The sequence below is a fragment of the Oryctolagus cuniculus genome, chromosome 14 (assembly GCF_964237555.1).
Source record: "Oryctolagus cuniculus chromosome 14, mOryCun1.1, whole genome shotgun sequence".
Lineage (NCBI taxonomy): Eukaryota > Metazoa > Chordata > Mammalia > Lagomorpha > Leporidae > Oryctolagus > Oryctolagus cuniculus.
This window is the reverse complement of record NC_091445.1, coordinates 15,887,453-15,913,726: the sequence shown is the minus strand read 5'-3', so window position 1 is coordinate 15,913,726 and position 26,274 is coordinate 15,887,453. Positions and strand designations below refer to the sequence as shown.

The 26,274-nt window shown below is 40.9% G+C and overlaps 1 long non-coding RNA gene and 1 pseudogene across 3 annotated transcripts in view; one reads left to right on the top strand and one right to left on the bottom strand.

Moving 5' to 3' along the window:
• LOC103349547 (uncharacterized) overlaps positions 1-26,274 on the top strand; it is a 569,252-nt gene that overhangs the window by 143,629 nt on the left and 399,349 nt on the right. For all 3 annotated transcript variants that reach the window (XR_011381920.1, XR_011381922.1, XR_011381921.1), the window contains exon 2: positions 15,611-15,687. This is a non-coding gene — a long non-coding RNA (uncharacterized lncRNA). The remainder of the gene's footprint in view (positions 1-15,610; positions 15,688-26,274) is intronic.
• LOC127492878 (small nucleolar RNA SNORA70) lies at positions 16,655-16,742 on the bottom strand (annotated as a pseudogene).

The window sequence follows — 26,274 nt, the reverse complement described above, 5'->3', positions numbered from 1 at the left end:
ACCTACCCCTTCTGTGTGAAGGTATCTTGCTATGCTAAATCCACCTAAGATAAACACAATTGTATGTTTTCAAATTAGAGATCAAGTTCCTCTCTGATAAGTGTGTCTAGCATTTCATGCTGCTCTGTGACATCATCAGTGAGTGACCAGTTGTTGGTGCCATTCCTTTAGATGGCTTCTCCCGCAGACGGAGTGATTTTATTTATTTGAATTCTCTTGTTTTAGCGGGCATTTCAAGGCAAAGTGGTGGTGCAGATGCTGGGGTCCTGAAAACAAGAGAGTGTGTACCTCTGGAGTCGCTCTAGGAAATCCTGATTTTCCTGCAGAATGTTCTCCAGCTCTCCATCAGCCCAGGTCCCCAGGTCAGAGAGGGTTTTATTTTATTTTATTTTTATTTTTTGGTAAAGATCCATGTATCTGACCCTATTCTGTGGCAGACATCACCATACTTTCCTGGCCAGTGATTAGACCTTATCAGTACAAGAGGACACCAGATTTCTTCTAGCTTCAGTGAACAATCCATTGAACTTTAAAAAATTGATAGCTATGTCCTAAGGAAAGACACCACACACCAAATTCCAATGATTTATTAACAAAAATGAACAGCTTTTAATCTTGATCATTTTCAGAACTGTTTTTTTTAATATTCATGTTTACAGAAGTTCTGATCTGTGCATGTGAAATACACAGGCACTAGGCATCCTTTACACTGCGTGGCCCAAATGCTTGTTTCCAACAAAGCTGCGTCCTGTGTGTGCCGCTGCCTAGGACTTTCTTAGAAAGGTCTGCTTGATATGCCTCCAACTGAAATGTTGGAGAAGGTTTGGGATTCCTGGTCATGTTGCCCCTGGCCATTCTCCTGCTTCTATTTCTGCCTTTTCTCTGGGTGCACCTGCACAAGCTGGGCCGCCTGATGAGCTCCAGCAGCTGTAGTCACTTGGTGATCAGATCTCCCTCTGGCACAGTCAGCCCACTGCCCGCCACCCCTCCGGTCCCAGCCTGCTGCTGTCCCCAGGAGTGAGCTCCAGGGGCCAGTGATGCTGAAGAATCCCACAGGTCATCCTCACTGACCTAGAAAACCAAAGAGCTTCTAGCTTTTGCTGGTGGCTCTCGGCAGTGACAGCTCCGTTCCGCAGGCTAAAGAACTCAGGAGTCAGGGGTCTGGTAGACATCGGCCCCCACCCCCACCCATCTCATGACAGCATAGGAAGAGCAATCTGTGCTCTTAAATAAGTTCATATAAAAAATTCAAATAACCCCAGCTGCCCTTTCCGCTTTTCCTCTTCAGTGACATAGCTGAAATGCTGTGATTCTGTTTTGGAAAACATGCAACTCACTCCAAATTATTTTCCAAAAGGCGGGCTTATGCAAACGGCAGAGACAGCCAAAGGGACCGCAGCGAGTGTGCGGGTTCTCTCCCTTCCAGCCTGCAGCTTCCAGCTTTGACAAGAGAATCAACGAAGACTCAGACAGAGGTTAATTCCCTCGCCTCGGCACCGAGCTGCAAGTGAGCCTATCGTTCTTCAGTGAGCTCGCTCTTGCTGGAGACATTTTAATGTCTTAATGAAAGGACAGGGAAATTATCACTCACTGATTTGTGTTTTTAAATTTGGAGTTTCTAAATTAAGACTCCTGCAAGATCCAGGCATGCCCATTTCCAGGACTGGATCTGCAGCGCTTGCATTTGATGTATAACCTTGAGGGCTTCCTGTGAGGTCATTATCATGCTGGGATGAGCTAATCTCCCATAGAAGAATACACCTGCCTCATTCGGCTAACAAATAGGCCCCTGCCTTCTACGGACTGCCTGAGCTGACTTATTATATCGCCCCCATCAGCGGAAAGACTCATATCATCACTGGGCCAAAGGTGAATTGCCTAGAGACAAAGTTGGAATGAATTTTTTGCAGTCCCATTTCACCAGCCATTCAAACCACTTCATTCTGAAGAGGGGAGACCTTTAGCTCTGTCACATATTTATATATGCTTATAAGGCCAGGAAGGAGCCTTCTGCTGGGGATGAATGTATCACAACACTATTCCAGAGGAAAGTGTGTCTGTCACCCAAACCTTTGTTCCCCAATGTTATTACTCCGGAAGAGGAGGACTGCCATGGCTGGCTTTTCCAGTTTACTTGCGTCTTAGAAGTTGGATGCATAGGCATTGGTCATGTGGTAACCAGCACAGAATTAATTTCAAGTCCAAATCTAAGACGGAGCTGTGACATGGATGAGGACCATGTGACTGTCCATTTAATCCTGAGTGGTTTGGGGAGGGGGGCGGGGGGTGAATAGCACTTTTAGCTGATGCCTATTTTCTGTATAAAATGTGGCTTTTTAAAATAGTTTTTCTTATTCCCTACAGCGAAAGCGGCTAATATTCATTTAAAACCCAATAACAATTAAACCCCCCACTAACAATTAAAACCTACAATGAACAACTGCTCTAGCTTTGTTTATTGCATGCATAAATAATCATACTTCAATGAACATGTTAGTATCTATGATCTCTTCCCAGATTAAGGCTGCCTCGAGACTGCTTGCGTTGGCTACTGTAAATGTGACATGAATTACACTCAGGAAAATGTGTCTAACATGCTGGGTTTGAAGTAAATTATTTTCTTCTAATATACCTACACAACTGTCACAAGGAATTACACTGCAGATTTAGTGATGTTAAGTGTCAATTGTAATTTGGTGACAGCCATTTTATTGGCTATGCATACTGCTCTGCTAGGACTGCCTCTCAGTATGGAGGCCACCGTATCATTAAAAACCAGTGATCCTTCACTGATGACATAATTTGACTGGCAGAGAGAAGAGCAGAGAGGGGCTTGCTTCCACCTGCACAGAATCTGCTGTGTGTCAGAGATGAATTTGCCTTCAAATTAGAAACAGCACTGCAGATGAGGGACGGTGATTTTGCTTGAGTTCTTTGAAGGCGTTTTTTTTGGAATGGTTACTGAGCAGCTCGTAGAAGTCTCCTTTAATATGTCAAACATATATTTTATGCAGCCTGTAAACATTTCAAATATTTTTAGTCATAGCATTCAGTGAGTTATTCACGAAATAGTTTCAGCAGAATTGAGCCACATGTATTTTTGCAAACTCACCCATCCATTCTTTTGTCTATAACTCTGTCTTTCAAAATTCGTGTGATAAAGTGGTTTAAAAAAAATCCACAGAACGCAAAAAGACCCCAGTGAAACAACACCAAAACCAAAGCCCAACAAAAATACAACCATGGTCTAACATGAGCCCAGTGTTTCAGCAGGTGGAATAAATCATCGGAGCTGTGTAAAAATTTACAGTAAGGACAGAACTATACTCATACATTCTGAAAATTTTATAAACTGACAATTCAAGTGATGTGTTTTATGCTAATATACATTGTGGTAGATTCTAATAAACTGTGACTCACTCATAAATAGTAGAAAAGCTGACGGCACTCACACGCGCACATACACAGACTCACACACGATCTGCACTTATGCAGGAAACAGGAAATAGATTCCAAGTCTTGCTTAGCGAATTTAAATCAATATAGCAGCATTCCATTTTCAGTATTTAAATTAAATTTTTTGCTGCAAGGCACTGTAAGGAACAAAGCAAAGTACCTTAAAAGAAAGTGTATCGCTAGTAATTTTAGCTCATTTCACACCTATTTGACAGCTTCTCTTAGCCAATTGGTTTCATTGAAAATGCTGACAATATTCACCTATTAGAGCCCTGCCCTTCTGTGTGGAGACCATTCCTGTTAGATACACTTTATTAGCTTCCAACATGGAAAAATAACTTTCTCCCTCCTCACACTCCTGACATTTGCCACCATTTCCCCCTTCTCTTGCACAGCATTATTTATTTATTTATTAAGAAAAGAAACGTTCCAGAACAATAAATAGCATAAATTATTCAGCCAATTTCAGTCCAGCCGCATAAATCATACTCAAGCAGGCAAGTTACTTATGACAAACGCTTTGTCTCTGAGAAACACACCACTGAAGCTTCCGTCAGAAGCTCGAAACATTTCAGACTTCCCCATTTTTTATTCTTGGCCAGAAACTCCTGTGTTTCTGTATCTATAGAGGTTCTTGAGAATGCTCTTTATTCTCCCCAGAGAATACTGAGACCATTTGTACCCACAGGAGGGAGAAGGGTGTTAATAAAAGTGCACTTTGCCGGGGAAATATTGGGATAGGGGTTGGCAAATCTTCTGAATTCTTGAAAGCATGTTTCAGGGCGAACTGTACATATGCTAATAGCTTTCCCGTGATGGGCCAGCAAGTCCTGCTTTATAGAGCCGCTCAGAGTCTCTCCGCACTGACCAAAGGAAGAGCAAACAGGGCCTGATGGACTCAGGCTGGCTGGCAAAATCAGGAGATGCTGTTCCTCTCGGCCTTCATTGGCTCTTAAGGTTTCTGAGTTTTTTTTTTTTTTTATCTGAAGCTTCTTCCTTTACTGCCTTATTAATATAAATGGGAGCCATAAAAATCCTTGATTATAGCATGGTAGGCTAAAATATGCCCATAAAACATATTTTTTGGTAAGCTTTGAATAATGGTGATTTTTTTTTCCAGTAAGAGGAATGAAATCTTTTAATTTCCCTAATACTTTCATTGCCAACTTTTTCCTTTAGTACTGTTTACCTCCTTCCTGGATTGCCAGTGGTTCAAGTCGTATACATTATTGGGAGCCTCAGATTTTCAGAACTATTTTAAAACTTCAAACAAGTGTATATTTGTGTGCTTGATTTTGAGGGGAAAATTTCTATTTTGCTAAAGCAGTTGCTGAGGTGAGGTTTTTTTTTTTTTTTTTTGGTATGACAGGAAGTCTGTCACCCACTACAGAAATTTAACAATTTCTTGAGTGAAAATGGGCATGACTGAGCAGTCTCCTCCCCGTGAGCCATTTCTTGTCAGAAAAGGGATGATGTTGTCTTACAGCTGAAATCTTTGGAAAATTTTGAGAGAAGGTGGGAATAAGCTGGTAGTGGCAGTTGGCAGAGAAACCAGGGATCTCGGTCTGGGAAGAGAAAGGCCGGGGAAACATCATGAACAACTTTTCTGTATCAAGCCTCTACCCCCAACTCTTGCTATGGAGGGAGTATCTGTGTGGCCCAGCACCCCATCCCCAACCCCAGCAAGTCACTGAAGCCAGCAGGAGAGACACACCCTGGAACACAGCACGACTTCCCTCTGGACCTGTTTTCTGGGCAAATTTCTGGACTCTGCCTCGCTTCTCTTACAAGCTCACAGTGAATTGAGTCCTAGACAGCTGTGGCCATGGCCACTGACGGAGTACTCCTCTCTGCCGAAACTGTGGTACCTTGCCACAGTCTGTGGACCTCCTGAGGAGCCTGCATCATGTTCATTTTCTGACTAGTAAATGAATAAACTTTTCTGACTCAACTGGGAGTGAAAAGGAAATAAACCTGCCTTTGGAGCTATCCCAAGATCTGATTCCTTTGGAGCTGTTTCATGTAATTTAACAACAACAATCCAGTTGTCAGAGAACTCTGGTGTAAGTACATAGCCAACCACAAGCCTTGTGAAGAGGGGAACTCTGCACCTGCTGGGGCTGAGATAGAAGTTGGTAACCTTGGGCAGCACCGGAGGCAGAATTTAGCCAGAGAAATGTGGAGAAAATTCCAAGCACCTCACTCTAGACAGACTCATTTAAATTCCCAAGTTTTAGGAGAAACGGTTTGGTTGTGATCATTATCTGTCTAGAGTTTTTGTCTGTTTAATTATATTTGTCAACTATTTTTCCAGGGCTCTGCTGACTAAGTAAGAAGTTGAAGGCAGGCCGGCGCCGTGGCTCACTAGGCTAATCCTCCACCTGCGGCACCGGCACACCAGGTTCTAGTCCCGGTTGGGGCGCCAGATTCTGTCCCGGTTGCCCCTCTTCCAGGCCAGCTCTCTGCTGTGGCCAGGGAGTGCAGTGGAGGATGGCCCAAGTGCCTGGGCCCTGCACCCCATGGGAGACCAGGAGAAGCACCTGGCTCCTGCCATCAGATCAGCGCGCCGGCTGTGGTGGCCATTGGGTGGTGAACCAACGGCAAAGGAAAACCTTTCTCTCTGTCTCTCTCTCTCACTGTCCACTCTGCCTGTCCAAAAAAAAAAAAAAAAAAAATTAGAAGTTGAAGGCAGTCTATAGTCACTTGGTGAAGTTAATTAAGTGCAAGACTGCAGAATTTTTATTTTATTTATTTATTTAAAAAGATTTGTTTATTTATTTGAAAAAGTTACAGGGAGAGAGAGAGAGAGGAGAGAGACAGGGAGAGAGATCTTCCATCTACTGGTTCACTCCCCAGATGGCCTCAATGGTCAGAACTGGGGCAGGCTGAGGTCATGTGTCAACAGCCTTATCTGGGTTTCCCATGTTGGCAGGGTCCCAAGCACATGGACTGCTTTCCACTGCTTTCCCAGGCACATTAGCAGGGAGCTCGGTTGGAAGAGGAGCAACCTGCACTCATATGGGTTGCTGACTTCACAGGCAGTGTTTTTATCCATTATCCATGACACTGGCCCCAGAATTTTTAAGGAGAAGGAAAAAAGTAAATTCAATGCAGAATTTTATGAAGTTCTCATTGCACAACTGCTCATTCTGGAATTCAGTTTTCTCAGAACAGTTGTCTTTGTCCACAAATGGGGAGCCCCTCTGTCCCACTTTACCTGGGACAGTCTTAGTTTATAGCTATTGAGTAGGCTTCATTACTAAGAATGCTCCTTTTATTCTCAAAAGTGACCAGGTTTAGGAGACAAATTAGTCTCTATCACCATAAATAAACCTCATTTTGAAGTGAATAGATCCGTATAGATGATGAAAGCTGGAGCGTTTTGATTCACTTTTCAAGTTTGCTTCCCTAAAGCCACGAAGTGAACAGGTGAAGCAAATGCAAACCAGAGCAGACCCTGCATCAGTGAGAATATGCTCAGGCCCCATATGAGGGTGCCTCAAGAAGTTTCTAGAAAAATGAAAATAAGAGGTCTAAAATTGAAATCCATGTGTTATATGCAATTCTATGAACCTTTTGAAGATCATACAGTTAGATAATTTTTTTGCACCAAAATAAGCTTATCCTGAAAAAAAAATTACCATTTATTTACTTGAGAAACAGAGAGATGGTGGAGAGAGGGCATGGATAGATCATGAGACAGAGCACCCATCTGCTGGTTCTCTGTCCCAATTCCTGTGATGGCCAGGACTGGGTGGAGACCAAAGCTGAAAGTCAAGAACTCAATGCAGGTCTCCCATGTGGATGGCAGGAACCTCGTCATTTGAATCATTACCACAGCCTCCCAATGAGGTAGTCTGGGAGGTAGCCAGCAGAGAGGGGCTTAGGGGTCCAGCCACACATGGCTGCTAGCAGTGTGCCCAGAATGAGCATTAGCTCATTATAGGGTCCATATAACAAAATTACTATGACTAGCATACCCTATCCCATCATGTACCTGATACCATGACACTTCGGGGATTTCCAAAAAAGGATAAGGAAATGGATCATACTCAAGTCCATCCTAAATTCTACCCCTTTGAGTATTCAATTAAGCCTCACCCCAGATGCTACTCCCTATGCCTCTAATTCAAAAAGATGAGCACAGCTCTCCCTTGAGTAGGTCCACACTCCTTCCTGAGTGCATGCTTTCACTTTGTGCGTAGAGAAATCTTACTTTTCTGCTGCCCTCTACCTATGTCATGTCCTTTTTTCTTTTCTTGCACTGGGGACAAGAACCTGGGCCCAGTTACCCTGTTACACCAGGGTCTGCATTAGCAGGAAGCTGGAGTCAGATGCAGCAGGCAGGCATTCAATGCAGACATTTCGATATGGGATGTGGCCTGTCTCAGTCATTAGGACAAATGCCTGCTCTCTTGTCTTTTGATTCCATTTTCCACAACCCTTTTGAAGTATGCTCATCTCTGTTATCTTTGTGTGTTTTGTACTTCTTCCCTGGACCTTCAGGTAAGCTATTTAGGATTCCAAATACATTTTAGATTTTCTTTTAAAGTTGTAATGTTTAGGAAAAAAATCCCAAGGAATCGGTTTTCATAAAACTTACTTTAGAACATCGTAGATGGAATCAAATTTCACTTTATTCTATAGTGAAAATTATCTTGGGATATTTGGGATATCTATTATAATAATATATAATACATTATAATAATATATAATATATCTAATAGATAATAGATATAATAGGATAGATGCTAGTGTTCTAAAAGCATTTATATGAGTTATAATGGAATATGACCAACAGATTCTATTTTTTTAAGGATATGAGATTCTGATTCTGCCAGTGTTAAAAGGACCTGCCAATGAGCTAACTTAAGAAACAAAATGATTAAAGCTATTTGTAAACATGGACCCTACTTATTTTTAAATACTGAAGCAAGATTTTCTAAATTAGAAATTTCAGTTAATCACATCACCTATGTTAATTCCTTAGAAGTTAAAAATTACACTTCATTGCTTTACAGATTTTTATGATTAAACACATGCTAGTTGATGTGAGGTAGCTGTAAATAATGATTTTTAAAATTTTTCTTTGCAAAGTATGCATTAAATTAATTACTTTAAAATGTATACATGAAATGATACATTCAAGGTCTTTGGGAAAACAGGAAATGTGGAATCTGGTATGTTTTACTAGAAATATTATCTTCCATTTTGGTTCACTTATTTTTCATGTAACAAAACTCCAAATTAATTGAGGAAACACCTGTTTTAACCTGATTTTCTAAAGTGCACTGGGTGGATATTGGATGCCTTGAAGCAAAACTCTCATTAAACCATGAATTCCATGATATGGGCTACAATGACTGAATTATTGCATCCTAGAGAATATTTTGCTGAGACTTCCCTGCGTGGTGATCCTCAGGGACTTTGCTATAGACTTTCTTGTAAATGGAACCATTTTATGAAAACATCCTCTGATTCTTTGAAATTTTGCAGAATTGGATGAGAAGAGATACTTTGTTATAGATAAGAAGTTGATGTGGAGAAGAAAACAAATATTAGAAACAAATGACCATTTCTTGGAGTGGAAGAAGGTATAATGTAGGCTACATAGAGCCCATTTTATTTAACCTCTCTGTAAAATACTGAGAGAAGCGTAGATGATCGAAATGTCCATACTGTACTCTGCCATTTTATGGACCAATCATCATGTAATACTCCTCTGGGATAGTCTTTGTTGTGTGGGCAGCAGACCAACCAGAGCTTTGAACACTGAACTAGCAACACCGTATCTGAGAAAGTTTGCATTTTATTCACAGTTGACACTATCCTGCCTACCCAGGGGAAATTATTTTTAGAATAGTCTATTGGAAACTATTAGAATAATGATACTGATTAGATTGCTATGAGGATTAAATAAAGAGTTAGATCATTGGGAATTTTTTGAGCTTTATGAGCACTTACAAATACGGGCTTTTGGTCAAAGAAAAGAAAAGCTGATGAGGACAGGAGGTAGGAGGGTTTTATATCCCAAGCAAAGCACCTATTACAGCAAAAGCTCAATGAGTGTTTATGTTTTTCTCTGTTGCTGATCAGTGTCCATTTTCTGGTCATGTCTCTACCCTTTGAGTTCGATACATGGATTCCTTCTAGCTTCCATGGCCCAGTGCCTGAGAACTCTCTACCTATCTACCAAGGAGCATGGGAAAATCCCATTATCAGCCTTCACACATTATTGTGGCTGATGGGTGAATAGTATCCTTCTAGCCCTGTCATTAGATAGGGCAGTTTTACCTAATCACAGAGTAACTGGACATTCCAGTCATTCTTTAGCTAAGTACAAATTTCCTTTGAGGAAAACCAGATTCAGGGGTACAAATTGTGGCAGCTAGTGTATTTCAAAAATGACCATAACGGCATTTCTGCTTTGGTATGCTCTTCAGGCTTGACCACTACCTCGACAGGAGATGGAGTCTGTGTGTCTTCCTCTTGAAGCGGGGTGGGCTTTTGCGACTGCTTTGACTAACAGGATATGATGAAAGTGATGCTGTGTGATGTCCAAATCACAAGGAGAAGGGCAGTGTCCTCCTGGCTTCCTCCCCGTTGGAACCCAGCCGCGTGCTGAGAGAAAGTCCCAGCTGCAGGGAACAGAACCTAGGCCTCTCCCCACTGCGAGACTACACCAACCTAGTGCCGGGAGAGAGAGCTGTCTTGTGTGTGGGTTGGTGTAGTCTCTGTCCAAATCACAGAATTATGAGCAGAACAAGTGGCCCTTATCATTGAAACTGTAATTTTGGTGGTTTGTTAATGCTGTGATCGATATTAATTCTCACTGCATTTTGCGGTGGTGGTAGGATTATGCCTGTTTTACAGAGGAGGAAATGGAGGCTTCCAACAGTTGAACAACTTGTGAAGGTCACCTTGGTGGTAACTGTTGGGAGCAGATTCTAGAGTAGTGCTCCCAGCACAGCTTCCGTGAGGCTACAACACTGGTTGATCATCAGGACCCAGGATACATTGGTGAACAGTGTGGGCTTGAAGCAGGATAGAAATAGGATTCACAGAATCAAGCCCCTCCCCATCTGACATCCTGGAGGGCAGGTGGCTGTACCCAGCTCCAAACCATGCAGGAGAAGGAATGTCCACAATCTAAATGATCCCCTACTGTGTGCACACATGCCCAGAGTAACTCAATGTGACCCACATATGGCCTTCCAGAGGTGGAAGGTAGTGAGCCACACCACTGTTTTGAGTGTGTTGTATGCAGAGCACTGGGCGAGGTGCAGATTGTGTGCTGAAGGGGCACTGCCACACCTCTGCCATACCTTTCCACCCGATAAAACGTCTTGCCCAGCTCCTCTCCTTCAGCACCTCATTGTGCTTGAGTGTAAGTCCCCAATAGACCCTAGGTTGCATGCTGGCCTTCTGTGATTTTCCATGGCAAGGGAGAAAAGAATTTTGGGTTGTTACCTGGCTCTGAGGAATTCAAGTGTCCAAACAGTGCAGAGCACTGCTCTTGGATCCTTGAGGAATCAAGACTGAACAAAATGAACAGAAGTCCCTGCGTATTGTGTTGGGTGTAATCCTAAGACATTCCCCTTCGCATTAGGCTGTAGTTTGTATATTTGTCCCCTCTAAAAGTCATGTTGAAATTTAGCTGGCATTCTAACAGTTGGAAGGGTGGGAACTTCAGGAGATGATTTGGCCTCACGGGTGGGAATCATGCTATTAAGAAAGGACAAGTCTGGCCCCTCTGCCCTTTCTGTGCCCATTTGCCTTCCTCCATGTGATGCTGCAGCAGGAAGGCTCTTGCCAGATAATGACGACTTGTGTGAGAAATGAATTTTTGCTCTTTACAGTTACCTAGTCTCAGATGTTCTGTTACAGCAGTTCCAACAGACTAAGAATATAAAGCCTTGCACCCAGTGCCAGGCACAAGTCTGAAATGAAAATGAGACATGAATATTGACTGTGGGCATGATGGTTGAACAGGAAAAGACTGGTTATTATTTGTGACCCTGATATTATAAATGGCACTATCTATCCATTTTAATAGCCAAATTTCAGTAGCTTTGATGGGAAATAACATTTAATTAGTGTGAACAGAACAGGAACTTGAAAGTGACCGAAATAATTCTTATAACTCATACAGTACCTAGTGTTTAATATTCAAGTGCTGGATGTTGGCCTCTAGGACCTGGCGGATCTATAAAAAGGAGATTACAAAAACAACTTTTATACATGCTAAGAAAGAAACTCCAATAGAAAAAGTCCAGTCTTGCCTATCTGTGGTGGTGTACTGGGGGGCAGGAATGCACTGATAACTGACATCACAGACAACCTGCAGTGTCCTGGTCCAGCAAACCTTTTCTCGGGGCTGATAAGCACCAAAAATGACTAGTTTAAATTTCACTCCCTGTTCTTGCTCTCATGGAGAGGCTAATGAATAATAGACAAGGAGTGGCAGAGATCCCAGGTGATTAGTCTGTTGCTGGTGTTTGGACTTTTGAGACTCCTCTGGTTGTTGCAAAGTTCAGAAACATGGCTTGGAAATGCGAAGTGACGCAAGGTCGGAGAGTGTTGGAGCTGAACAAGATCACAAGATCTTGGCCTCCAGTTCTGTTCTTTGCTTATAGCTGTCATGGATAGTCATCCACCCTTCCTCCCCTCCTCTCCGCTCCTCTCCCCCCTTTCTTCCCCTCCCTTCCCCTCCCCTTTCCTCTCTTCTGCTCTTCTCCTCTCCTCTCCGTATTTCCAACTGCCCATGATCTGGAACCTTTGCCTAAATAACCGAGTGGAACTGAAATGAACATTTCATTTTCAATACTGTGGTCAGTGAGAAAAGGAAAAACTTGACTCTCCTTTCACCAGAGACTAGGGTTTGTAGTCTCTGTGCACTTGCTCATGAGCTTAACCCTATGCAGAGTGCCTTTATGCTGCCCTGTTCTTATCTCACCCACTTCCCCACACAGGGAAAGCCATTCATACTCTGACAGTAAGGCCAGAAAGTCTTCCCTGACCACCTGGTTGAGCTAGCAGAATGCTCCCCACTCACTTTTGTAATCCAGCCTCACCTCATGCCTGCCACTGTAAATTGCAAGCTCATTTGCAGGGTGGGCAGGTATTACCCTGAATGGGACAACATGGTAGCATCCATGAGTGAAAGCAAGATTTGAATTATGTTGTCTATTCTTTCTTGATTTGGTATGAAGTTTTCTGCAAGTCCCTTTCAGCACTTTGTAGTTAGCCACCTGTATTTGACCTATAATTAAATTCCATTCAATGGTAAATTTTATGGCCATGGCTTCAGAGTGTTAGTGGCAGAAGTAATGAGGTCATAGGAAACAATGTCATTTTTATCAAATAATTACTGATATGCAGTGGGAATTACATGGTGATTTAATTTACTCACTTTATAAATACTCCTGTTACTTACTAGGTAAAAAGAAGCATGTTAGGCTCCGTGTTAAATATAAAGTTGAATATATTTACATAGTTTCTTGTAATAGCAGAGGATAATATGTTCTAAACCTTTTGTGTGATACATTTTCTGCCCCTTCCCATTAAGGAGATGGGAATAGGAACTGGGCTGGAGAAGTAGGTTGCTGTAGTTTCATTGCTCTTTCTAGCCATTCGTTGGAAATAAGTATGGAAAATTCACTGTGCTGTGTAATATGTAGCATGTGGTGAGGGTTAAAAGGTGACTAGTCAATTCTTCAGAGTTCTCTCTTCTTTCTTTCTCTTGCCACTTTGGGCATCGGAATCTTGATTTCAATAGTCATTTTTGCCCACTAATTCAGATAGCTATCTGTAACAATATTTAAATTGAGCACCTATAAAAACAGTTGAATAGCTTTTGAATAAAGTAGTCCCTACATAAGAATATGTATGAGTAGAATTTATATATAGTGTATATATATATATGCAATTTTTGAGATTAACTTTCAATTTTTTTCCCATTCCTTAGTGAGAAGGAGTTAAAGGAAACTTTTTCTTTTCTTGTTTGTTGCTGATTTTTTCTTTTTAAAAACCTTTTAAAAGATTTATTTATTTGAAAGGCAGAGTTATAGAGAGAGAAGTGGAGGGGGGAGAGAGAGAGAGAGTCTTCCATCAGTTGGTTCACTCCCCAATGGCCACAAAGGCTGGGCCTGGTTCAGGTCAAAACAAGGAGCTCAGAACTCCATCTGGTTTTCTCACATGTGTGGCAGGGGCTTCAGCACATGAGCCGTCTTCTGCTGCCTTCCCAGGCACATTAGAGTCCAGGGAGCTAGATCTGAAGTAGAGCAGCTGGGAGTTGAACTGGGGATCCAATATAGGATATAGGATGCCAGTGTCCTAGGTGGTGGCTTAACCCATTGTGCCACAGCACTTGCTCCTCTTTTTCATTTTTTTAATGCAGTTGTATCTTCCTGTAAGAGTTTAACATGGAAACATCATTTCAATAAAACATGGTAACCTCTATGTTTGAGGAATATATAAAAACAGTGGGGAAGGGATCTTTAATTTGGCCTGGGGAAACCAGAGCAATTTCTTTACAGAGGTAAACTTTCAGTTAAGTGTTGAAAATGAGAAAATGTGGAAGTGGTGAATCTTAAATTGAGAGAATGGTATTGATTCAGTTACTCCCTTCATTGGACAAGTGCTTATTGGCTATCTTCTACATGCTGGGCACTACAGAAGATGAGAGCTACAAAAAAGAAGATATGGTGGCAGATATGATGGAGTTGCTTGGGGAGAAAGACACAAATAGATAACTGTTAAATGAGATTGTTCTTCATAGTTTCTCATGAAACTAAACATGAACTATTGAAAGAGTATTGTGTGTGGGGAATTAGAAATATAAAGAATGAGGTAAAGGTAGGAAGATGGAAGCTTGTTTGGGTCTGACTATGCCAGGATCCAGGATCTTTTTTTTTAAGATTTATTTATTTATTTGAAAGGCAGAGTTACAGAGAGGCAGAGGAAAGGAGGAGGGAGGGAAAGAGGGAGGGAGGGAGGGAGGGAGAGAGAGAGAGAGAGAGAGAGAGATCTTCTATCTGCTGGTTCATACCGCAAATGGCTGCAATGGCTGGAGCTGCACCGATCCAAAGTCAGGAGCCAGGAGCTTCTTCCAGGTCTCCCATGTGGGTGCAGGGGCTCAAGCACTTGGACCATCCTCCATTGCTTTCCCAGGCACATTAGCAGGGAGCTGGATCAGAAGTGGAGCAGCTGGGACTTGAACTGGTGGCCCTATGGGACACTGGTAGTAGCTTTTTCCCAATATGCCACAGTGCTGGCCCCTAAGCCAGGATCTTTGATCAAACAAAAAAGACAATAAATTCTGTCTTGTATTTGATGAGAAGCTATTGAGAAATTTTATGTGATTCAATTTGATCCTATTTACATGTTGTATTACAGTGTAAGGGGAGCAGGCACAAGTTATGACACTATTACAGTAATGGAGGCAGGAGATAATGCATACCAGGACTAGGAGAAGAAGGGAGGTTGGAGAGAAGAAAACATTTTATTAATTAATATGATGTGGGCTTAAATATGGGGTAAATGCATAGAAGGGTATGACATGTGGTTTTGTGATGAATGGGAGATAGAGCATGCAGACCAAACACAGTTTTGAGGGGAAGATGGTGCGTCCCCATCCTTTGGCATTTTTGGGTGAATGTCATCTAGTGAAAAATTAGATTTAAAAGTCTGAAGATCAGAATATTTCCATGGGCAGTTTACATTGAGGAGACAGCAGAGAGCTGGTAGTAGATGGCAGCTCTGTTTGGGAAGTGAATATAGAATGAGAAAAAAGAAGGGCTAGGATAGAAATTTGGGATGTTTCAAGACTTAGTAGGAGTGGGGCAGAAGATAAGCTTAAAAGGATGCTGGAAAGAAATACTCATTAAAGGAAGAGAGGGAGGAACAGAATTTCACACTATGGAAATCATGAGAGGAACATATTGCAGGGAAAGATTGATCAATAAATAATATTATGATCCAGAGAGATCATGCAGGGTGAAGGCTAAATATTGTCTACTGGGTTTTCTAAGTAGCTAGTTGATGTACTTGGTGAAAGAAGTTCCTTTATATAGCAGGAAAGGAGGTATGGCAAGGAATAAATGAAGGTGCAATGTGGAGATTTTGAAAATGGATTTTTTTTTTTTTTTTACAGAAACTTGTATGTGAACAGGAGCAAAACTGGAGTACTGCCTTTGGAATGGTGGCGTGATTAAAGGAGCCTTCTAAAAGGTAAAATGATGATAGTCCTAGGTTTGCCTTCTGAGGGAGAAGGAACCAATGGAGAAAAGAGGCTAAAAAATAGAAGAAAGAGTGAGCAACAGCTCAGAGGAGGCAGAGGGGCTTGAAAATGAGGCTGCTGCTGCTTTTCTGTGTTGTCTTGTGATACATTCGGTATGGCAGGGCACTCGCTGCTAAAGCCTGGATATTTGCTGTCTGTATGGCCCAGTCCCAATGGTGTTGAATTAAAAGAAAAACAGTCTAGCTACCAAAAGGTTTGTCCTCTGAAAATGTCCGGGCAGGAGGACAACAGTCATAACTTTGAACAAAACTTCCTAAATTTCTCTTCTGACACCTGTTGCCTGCCTCTCTCTCTCTCTATATATATAGATATATATATACACACATACACATATTTATATAAATATATATTTACTTATCATAGTATATAATATATATTATATATAACTATATATATTTGCTAATCACAGTTGCATTCACACAGATTTCTAACACTATATTGCACAGCAAAGCATATTACCATTTCTCTCTCTTTTTTTTAAGCTGGACAGGAAACAGGAAGTAGGATTTAATAGTTAGCATGATCTAAGAAAGGGCAGCAGAGTGGGAGTCTCCTGGGTTCAGGGCCTGTCACTTGTCCAGAGGCCCACATTTTGGGACGTGTTCAACCCCACAGTCATCTGGGTGAGCATTTCTCAACCACCATATCTTCAAGCTCATATACATTAAACTTGGTGCAACCCCACTTCTTTGAGATATGGATCTCCTGGTACCCAGAACCTGAACTTGCTTCTTTGTAGGGCCCCAGTCACACGCTCCTTTTTCTGTAGCTTAGTGTAGATGGATGTGATGACTTGGCTGTCATGAACTCTCACCACCAGGCCCTGACTTTCCAAAGGAACGTGCATACTCAGACCAGAACAGCATGCAGTCAGACATAAGAAGGTCTATTGGAAATATCTGTCTCCACAGTGCCTTTGGGCAACCCATACAAGTAACAGACTTTGTATACTACCAAGGGCCTGCTGTGTACAACCATTGTACATTGGGAGCCCCACTTCTTTTCTTCTTCTTTTTTTTTAAATGATTTTTTTTTTATTTACTTGAGAGGCAGAGTTACAGATTGAGAGAGTGAGAGAGAGAGAGACAGAGAGAAGTCTTCCATCTGCTGGTTCACTCCTCAGATGGCTGCAATGGCCAAAGCTGAGCAGATCTGAAGCCAGGAGCCAGGAGCTTCTTCCAGGTTTCACACGTGGGTGCAGGGGCCCAAGGACTTGGGCCATCTTCTACTGCTTTCCCAGGGATTAGCAGGGATCTGGATTGGAATTGGAGCAGCCAGGACTTTAAGTGGTGCCCATATGGAGTGCTGGGATGGCAGGCTGGGGCTTTAACTTGCTGTGTTACAGCACTGGCCTCTGGAGACCCCTTTTCAACATTTTTCTTCCTTCTCCAAGTAGCATGGTTTTGAAGCAGACATAACATGAGGACTACATTTAATAAAATTGTGTTGTATTAGGGATTTTTGTCAGTTAAGTAGATTTTGGCCTCTCTTTTCTCTTAAAAAGGTATGTGAGATGATGGGAATACTAATTTGCTTCACTATCATAATTATTTTGTTATCTATAAGTACATTAGAACATCATGTTGTGAACCTCACATATGCACAGTAAAATTCATTTTTTAAGAAGAAAGAAATATGAGAAAAATACTGTCTTGTAACTTCTCTACTTTCTTAAGGAATCTTAGAGAAAAAGGACTTATTGATGGCATGGAAGAGCACAGAGGAGCACAGAGAAATAGAAGAATTAAATCTAGATAACTAGCCCAGTAGTTTTCAAACTAGCATTCCTCAGAAATACCTGGACAGCTTATTAAACTTCAGCCCATTGCTGGACTGGGCCCCCAAAGTTTCTGATTCAGTAGGTTGGAGCAGGGTCCAAAAATTTGCACCTCTAATAGGTTCTCAGGTGTTGTGGATGCTTCTAGCTTGTGGAATAGATTTTGAGAACCTCTCAGCTAGCTGGCTTTGAGCAACAAATCAGAGCAAAGACTGAGGAGTAATAGAATGGTATTTCCAATGCCAAGTATAAGACATGGTTTCTTATTAAAGGTAAAAAAAGCAAGTCTGGTTTTAGAAGTAAGGCCTGCTTGGAGCCAAGCTATAGAGTTACTGGGCCAGAGTCTTTCACTGCCTTTTTTTTTTTTTTCTTCAGGCAGAGTTAGTGAGAGAGAGAGAGAGAGAGAGAGAGAGAGAAAGGACTTCCTTTTCCATTGGTTCACCCCCCAATGGCCACTGTGGCCGGCACACTGAGCCGATCTGAAGCCAGGAGCCAGGTGCTTCCTCCTGGTCTCCCATGTGGGTGCAGGGCCCAAGCACTTGGGCCATCCTCCACTGCCTTCCCAGGCCACAGCAGGGAGCTGGACTGGAAGAGAAGCAACCGGGACAGAATGTGGTGCCCCGACTGGGACTAGAACCCGGGGTACTGGCGCCGCAGGCGGAGGATTAGTCTAGTGAGCCGCAGCGCTGGCCTTTCACTGCTCTTTGGCACCTGACTGGTTTCACACTGTCAGGAAAGCTGCATGGGCCATGGTATTAGGACTGGAGGAATTCAAAGGTATCTGGGAAGAAGAGTTTTACAAATTAATTTTACAAAGGACAAACAAGTAAGTGCGGCAAAAATTAGCATTAGTTTTCCTCCAGAGGTTCTCAAAATTTTGTCATTCATTCAAGTTCAATTTTGCAGCCAGACATAATTTTCTTACCCTTTAGATGAGTGTTTTTTGCACCTACAATATACTTAAAGAAATCTACTTAGAAGTAATTATGTAGAATCGTTTATGAGTTTAATGTTTATGATAGCCTTATTCAATACTGAGAAGTGATAAATTCCCAAATGCATTTCTTAATCTATATAATCCCATATAACTTCAATGAAATTTGAGTTGTATATTTCTAGTTCAAGTTAACTAATCACATATCCATATTGTTGAATAACTAAACAAATTTTATGCTTAAGATATCCCTTAAGAACTTGTTAATGCATACTTTACAGTGTTATGTTCTGCAAAAAACATTGACTCATGGCCAGGTAAACAGATGCCAAAGCTGGGAAGAATATTATGGGAATGAGTCTTTATTTTCACAAATTCTGATGCAGGTTTGATATAGGTAAAGAAAAAAATGTTCCATTTCCCCTTAAGAAGTATCTTTTCTGAATAAATACTATTTATAATTCCTCATCATTTTGCTGTATCTATTGCTATGCACTTGAGCAAGTTAAATTATAAGGAAATAACTGCATTTGTGAGAAGAGAAAAACAGCAGACACATAATCACCTCAACTTTGGACAAACCTCTGAAATGGAAGCCAATATAGCAATGAAATCACAATGAAATTATAAATTTATGGAGGAAAAGCTGGGAGGTTAATTTTACCCTTTAAAATGTCAATGAAGCACAAAATTCAGGGGGAAAACTAATAATTATGACTAAGAATTGTAAGATTTGGAACATCAACTCAGCAAATGAAGACATTACCACATGGCAGACATTATCCAATAAAAAGCATCCAATCACCCTAAAATGAGCTCGTAACACAAAATGGGAGCACTGTTGATTTCCAGAGAGATGGTGCATTTATAAAAAATTCATTTATTACTTTCTGCGAGTGAGCTCATCCAACCCACATTCACTGAGCATAGACAGTGGCCTTGTGCTCTGAGTGAGGTGTGTGGGAAGATCGAAGAATGAGTCAGGTACAGACCCTGACCTTAAGGAGCTTACAATTTAGTTGGAAAAGAGATGAACAAGCAACCATATGATAGGAATGGATGCCAACAATAAAAAGAAAGTGCAGTGAGGAGGCAGGAAACAGATGAGAAATTGGAGAGGAGGGAATTTAGGATGACTTTCAAGGAGGCGAAGCAACTGGATGGAGCCTTGCAGCACCCATCTTATTCTTTGTATTTTTCTTTATTTTAAAGTTTCTCAAAGTACATACAATCTCACTAAACCAAAAACACGACAAAACATGTTTTCAGATGGCCATTCAATAAGAAGCCAACCCGCCTCCACATGTGAATGAAAGCAAAGCCCATAGGTGTGTAAAACTCAGGGGCTTTGACAGCATGAGCTAGTTTAGGCATGAGCCACAAACTTCTGCCATGTCTCAGTGGTTTAATGCAGTTCCAGTTTATTTCTTACTTATACAAAGTTGACCGCAAGTCTTCAACCCTTCAACAACTGCCCACAATGCAGTGTCTCTGGGATCCCCTCCAATGCCACACTTACATGAAGCCTCCTCTGTAATTGCTCTGTCAGGTAAGTAAGAGAGCTAGTGCATTCCTTTGGGCAGTTGAACACTCAAGTGACAATGATTTGCAACTTATTGGCCAAAATTAGTCACATAGCCCTAAGCATATTCAGGTGTTCAGAGGATTGCAATCCTGTTGCACCATCAGACAGGTGCTATGTGGTAAGAGATGAGGTTGGAATGTCATAATTAAATTAGATCCCAAAAGACCTATTATGACTTGATAAAAGGTTTTAAACATAGTGGAAAAGCAGATGTTTCGAGTAGGTGAAAATATGATAGATCATGTACGGAAAAAATTAGTTTGGTAAAAAGTGTAGAGGATAGCTTGATGGTAGGCATAACCCGTAGAAACTGGCGAAGCCCGGACCAGCAGTGATAGGGATTTGAATCAACACAGCAATGGTATGACTGGAAAGGATGGAATGGATTTGACAGAGTTTCAGAAGTAGATTTGGTTGAAACAGCTTGATACAGTGGGTGAGGAAGAAGGATAAGTTTAAGTATAGTTCACATTTCTCGCTGGGTTGACTGGGTGGATGATGATGCTCTTAACAGACAAGATACCATCAATTTTGAAGCAGCAGCAGCTTTAGGGTCAACTTGACTGTGAAGTTGCCAGGTAATCCCTTGGAAATATTGACCAACTAGTTAGAAATACAGAATTGGGCCAAGAAGTGAGGCTAGGAGGTTTAGAAATACTTGACCTCAAGATGATAGTAGGAGTCTGGGATAGTTGATATTTCCCAGGGAGGAGAGGGTTAAGTATGGCATTCTGGAGAAAGCTTTCTCTGCGTGTAGAGCTGGCTGCAGAGCCCACACATGCTGTTTTCTAGAACAGACTTTGGGTTAGTTCTCTAGCACTGCTGTAAAAAGTGCTATAGACTGCATCACCTCTAATTCTGCTTTCATCTTCATCTAGGAACCTCCTTCCGGGCACGTCTGTCTCTGTGTCCATATTTCCGCTGTTGACCCATGCACGTGTCATATTGAAATGGGGTCTACCATTAAAACCTATTTTGATTATTTCCAAAGACATTGTTTCTAAATTAGGTCACATTCATAGGTACTGAGGGTTAGGACTTCAATGTACGAATCTTGGGGGGATCAAAATTCAATCAATAACAGACTTCTTCTATCCCCTCGTCTCAATATGATTTAGAGTTGAGAGAAAGAGCCAGACTGTCATAGGTTGAGGATTAGGAGTGGTTAAGAAAACCAAACCAAGGTTAGGAATGTGGACTATTTGGAATTATATCCATGACAAACCAATTCATAAGGATTTGGATTCCATGGATGATATAATTACCAGAACATACTAGTTTACAGTTTGCCAAAAAATCATTCAAAGCCTATGGTGTCCTAACAGTGCTTTCTGGATGCAAGTTTATTTCTTCAAGCTGCCATTTAGGGTCTTACTTGTTTGGCAAGGAATAGCACACACCTGTAGGACATGAATCAGTGGTCATTTACTTTGCATCTAGGGTAATGTGCTCTTTTCTGATGAAACTCGAAGTTTGAGTTTGAAAAATGATGTGTCTCAGAGACTATGGACTAAGCAATTTTAGATATGGCAGAGCAATAAAAAACATTCTTGCCATGGATTCATTGGAGGTACAAGGACACAGATTAACCTTGGGAGGTGTATTATAGCATTTATTTTTTGAAAAGAAAGGAAAGACTTGGTATTTAAATTCTCACTTTCATTTGAGGAAGGAAAAATATAAATCTTGGGATGTCTGAAAAATATTAAAATGTTCACAGAATTAACCGTCAGTGATAATATCAAATGTCACATTTCTACTTCATCACATATCAAGAGAAACTGAAATTTGTAACCAAATGGTGGCATATTGGGCTCTTTCCCTAAGCATTATGATGTGTTAATTTCTACCAAAATTTCTGGGTATAAATATGTGTATACAGTTTTGTTTTGGGTCTTAGATGAGGTGGTTTGCTATTTAGAGTTGGAGTTAATTCTGTTTTTGTAACAGCATTTTAATAGTGTTAAACAAATACTATTGCATTTTCATTTTCTGTGCCTTTTTGATATGTTTTTGGATATTTAATACAATTGTTTGTTTTAAATATTTTTCCTAAATATTTCACATCAACATCAGTGATGTTTCTATAGCATTCAGATTCTGAAGGAGCAATATCATATCCTCCCATCTTTTGTTCTTTTTCACAATTTGTACAAGTGGGATGTATGTCCCTGGGGAGAAAAAAGGAGAACATAGACAAATGTTGAACTTACCTGTCCTCTGGTAGAAGTTCAGAGTGTCCAGCTGTTCACACATGGTAGATTTTCCATAAGTGTGCGTGGGGTGGCCACAGTGGAATCTGAACCAGTGGTGTAGCTCTATCATGCATATCTGATTTTCCTATTCCCTAGCTGGTTTGGAGGACTGTGCTGCTGCTTCTTAATCTGGTGTCTGGCACTAGATATTGTGCCCTTTTATTTTTGTTTCTGTGCCCGACAGGTAGAACAGCAGCCGTCCTGCTTTCATACACATACCTTTGCAGTGTCCTGAAGGCAAAATTAATAAACCTTTTTTTAGGAGAAAACATAGAAGATATTAACTCAGAGGAGAATAAGTGAAAAGAACACTGGACTTTGAATGGAAAAAAACGTTAAATGGTATTCAGCCTTTTTAGGCCACTTATAGCTGTGTACTCTTGGGCAAAATATTTAACCTCGTCATAATTAATTAAGCCATTAGCTTATTAACCCTTTCATCTATTACTGTTCAGTAAGCATTTATGGGAAGTTTCATGTGTTTCAGATTCTGTGTCGGGAACAGGGAATGTTAAGACAAAAAAAAAATCACAGGTACTTCCTTCGAAAGGTTCATAGATAGGCTTGGAAGATTTTTTAAAAAAAAAAACCTTAAGATAGGAATGATAAGTTAGAGGTCAGACCATAATCTGTAAATGAAGTTATAGAATAATAGGACTTTTAAAGCTCCTTTCTACTTCTCCATTTCTACGGCTCTAAGTTTATTACAATCCCAAAAGTTATTCATGTACTTGTTGACTTTGGGATAAAACAAGCATAGAGATAAAAAAAATTATGGGATATGTACACCATGGAATACTACATAGCAGTTAAAAAACCACTGAAATACTGTTGTTTGCAACAAAATGGATGCAACTGGAAAACACCCTACTTAGTGAAATAAGCCAGTCCCAATAGGACAAATACCATATTTTCCCCTGATCTTTGGTAACTAATAGAGCACCTGAAAGGTAATCTATAGAAGTGAAATTAATACTTTGAGATGCAATGCCTTTGAATAACCTTTGTTTGACTGTTGAGGAAAAGTTTTTTTTTTTTTTTTTAATACTATTTGTTGAACTCTTTACTTAGTACAGAGTTAATCATATGTGTATAAAGTTGGTTGAAAAGAGATCTCAGTAAAAAAATAACAATGGGAATAGGAGATAGAGGAGGAAGAAGGGTAGGAGTGTGGTTGGGAGGGCAGGTGGTGGTGGTGGGGGGAAGAATCACTATGTTCCAAAAGTTGTATTTATGAAATGTGTGAAGTTTGTATACCTTAAATAAAAAGCTTCTGGGTAAAAAAAATTCCAGAAGGCTCCCCTCCTGCCAAAAATAAGAAAAAAAGTAGACTGCTTTCTTCTACTTAACTGGCTACTGGTTTGGGAGGAATATGGATAGGCAACTAAGTGTGTGTGTGTGGTGTGGGTGTATGTGTGTGTAGGTATGTCTTTGTGTCTTTTTGCTTCTTTGGAGTCCGTGGTCACAGATTCCTCCATTAGTGCAGGTGATTGATGGCACATTGGACTCTAATTTGTTCAGTGTAAGAGGAATTTGGAAGCAAGTGAATGGTAGCACATGTGGTGCTAAAATGAGTAGGGAGAGAAAAACAAAACTGCAATTCTCATTCCCATCTATGGTCCAGAGTGACTTGGGAAATCCGGCAGGTGACAGAGCAGCAAGAATTCAGAAGTTTACCTTCCTAAACCCAAAGACAATGTCTAAAGCAAGTAGGCAGCCAATGATTTGAAGAAACATGACAAAAAAACTGAGTCATAATCACTAGTATTTCTGGTTTTCTCCTCTAGATACCACTTAGGTCCAGGTGGGGTAATTGCCTTGTAAGAATCAAACTTCTGTTCATGCATTAGTTTCTAGTTATTGGAAGGGCTGGAGGTGCTGATTGGGTAAGGTTACATGAGTAGTGTACCTATGTTAAGCCACTAGCACTCCAGCCTCAGTGGGCCAAAGGAGCAAATGGTGCTGCCAGACACTGCTGATGTTGGAAATGAATTACCTGAGGATACCTTGGAGCCACACTTACCTGTCACCATTGATGCTGCTGAAACTGCCACCAAAACCTGAAAAAAAATGGCATCTTAATTCCCCCATTTCCTTCTAGTGCCTCCAACTGGCAGAATCTTATCAGAAAGCCAAGGGAGTCTGGGAGAGTGAGCTTGGCAGGCCCCTACCCACGAGGTTCTAGAAAGGATAAAGAACACAGGAGGAGCTGAGCCCACACACTCTCCAGCACACATACCATTGTCTTTTCTGGATAATTTTCCTGAAACTCCTCCATCGTTACTGATGTTTGAAGGGTAAAGTGCATTAAACCAAGTGAAGGAGGGAGATGCAACCTGGTCAGCTCATGGTGGACAGGAAAGGAAATCAGTGAGTCTAAGTAAACGGAGGACAGAAGATGTATTAGGCAAGAGGTCAGATGAAAGTGCCATTAAATTCACACATTGTGTGAAGAGTAGTGAATAAAAGCAGAACAATACAATTAAAATTGTGGGGTACAGGCATGGAAAGTTAGGTTAAGCTTGCTACTGTTTCAGGTCCTATCCTGGGACCATTTTAAAGTCCTTTAAGAAGTCCCACAATACCAAGACGGCACCACATACTTAAGGAATTGGAAATGATTAAAGGAAACATCCAAATGAATAGGCTAATGATGCCCCTGGCTTCTAGGGGTATCCAGGTACTCAGTAAGTCTGCTGTGAGAATCTGTGAAATGCATGAGTTCTTGAGTTAGAACAAGGATGCTACAGAGTACGGGGACCCATTTAGCAGGATCTAAGGACTTTGGGAATAGTTGTACCACCACAGCCCTCCCATTCCTACATCCCAAAGTCCAGGCGGTACAAGAGCCAACACATTGGAAATTGGCCCCAGGATGACAGAGAGGGAAGCAGATCAGCAGAGGCCTTTCCTCTGTCGCCAGGGGAACATGGAGTCACCCCCTTATATCCAGGCAGCATCTTGGTAAAGAGGGAGGCAAGTGAGATCCTTGAGAGGAGAGAACTTATAGAGAGAATTTTTCTGCAATTTCAAGATCAGACTGCAAGATAACCGTTATAGATATGCAGAGCAAGATGAGGTGCGTTTCAGGGTGGAGAAAGGCATCCACACTGGAACGCTTATTCCTTGTGTTGTCTTGTTTCTGATAGTATAAATGATTCAACCCCAATAGTTGGTTATAATGAGTCCCAGCAAAATGTCTCTAACTGAACTGGTTTTAGAATAGAATCTTCACAATTTCCAACTCTCCGTGAACAAAAATAGTCCCAGAACATTAGTTACTTTTGAATTATTGATATTTATTGTTTCATGTGATATAAAACAGTAAAGGCGAATTTTTAGGAGAAAGGATTTGTTTTGTAGTTATTTGTTTCTTATACTACAAACGGATGGTCTTATGATATTCTTAAGAGCCTGCAGAAAACATCATCTTTTATTTTGCAAAGCTGATAATCAAAAGTGATTCATTTATTTGTAAAGATAGGGTTATTGTAGTAACAAAAGGATGTCTTTATTAAAGTTTATAACCCAAAGTAGATGAGATTGTTTTCATTCATCCCTATCTTTCCATAATGCTTTTGTAATGGGTACAAATATTAAAATGATCCATTCTTGTCAAAAAGGGGTATATTCAGATTTGGACAACTTAATAAATAATAACAGAGTCTCAGATTATCTACCCTCCTTTGGAACTCTGAACCCCAGAACTACTAAAGCACCCTAAAGGAATCTAAAAGCCTATAAACTGCATTTTACATATTTTATTTATGTTTATGTGAACTATGATATTAAATTACATTAAATAACCATTTAAATAAGTAAAATAATAATCTAGAAATAAAATTGTTGTTTGTGCTTAGTCTGGTATAAGCAGTCTATACAGACCAGTTGTTTGTGTCCAAGGAGGCGTGATGATCTCATAATGGAGTAGTTTATAGTTTTATGCATTAACTTCTCAGATTGCTT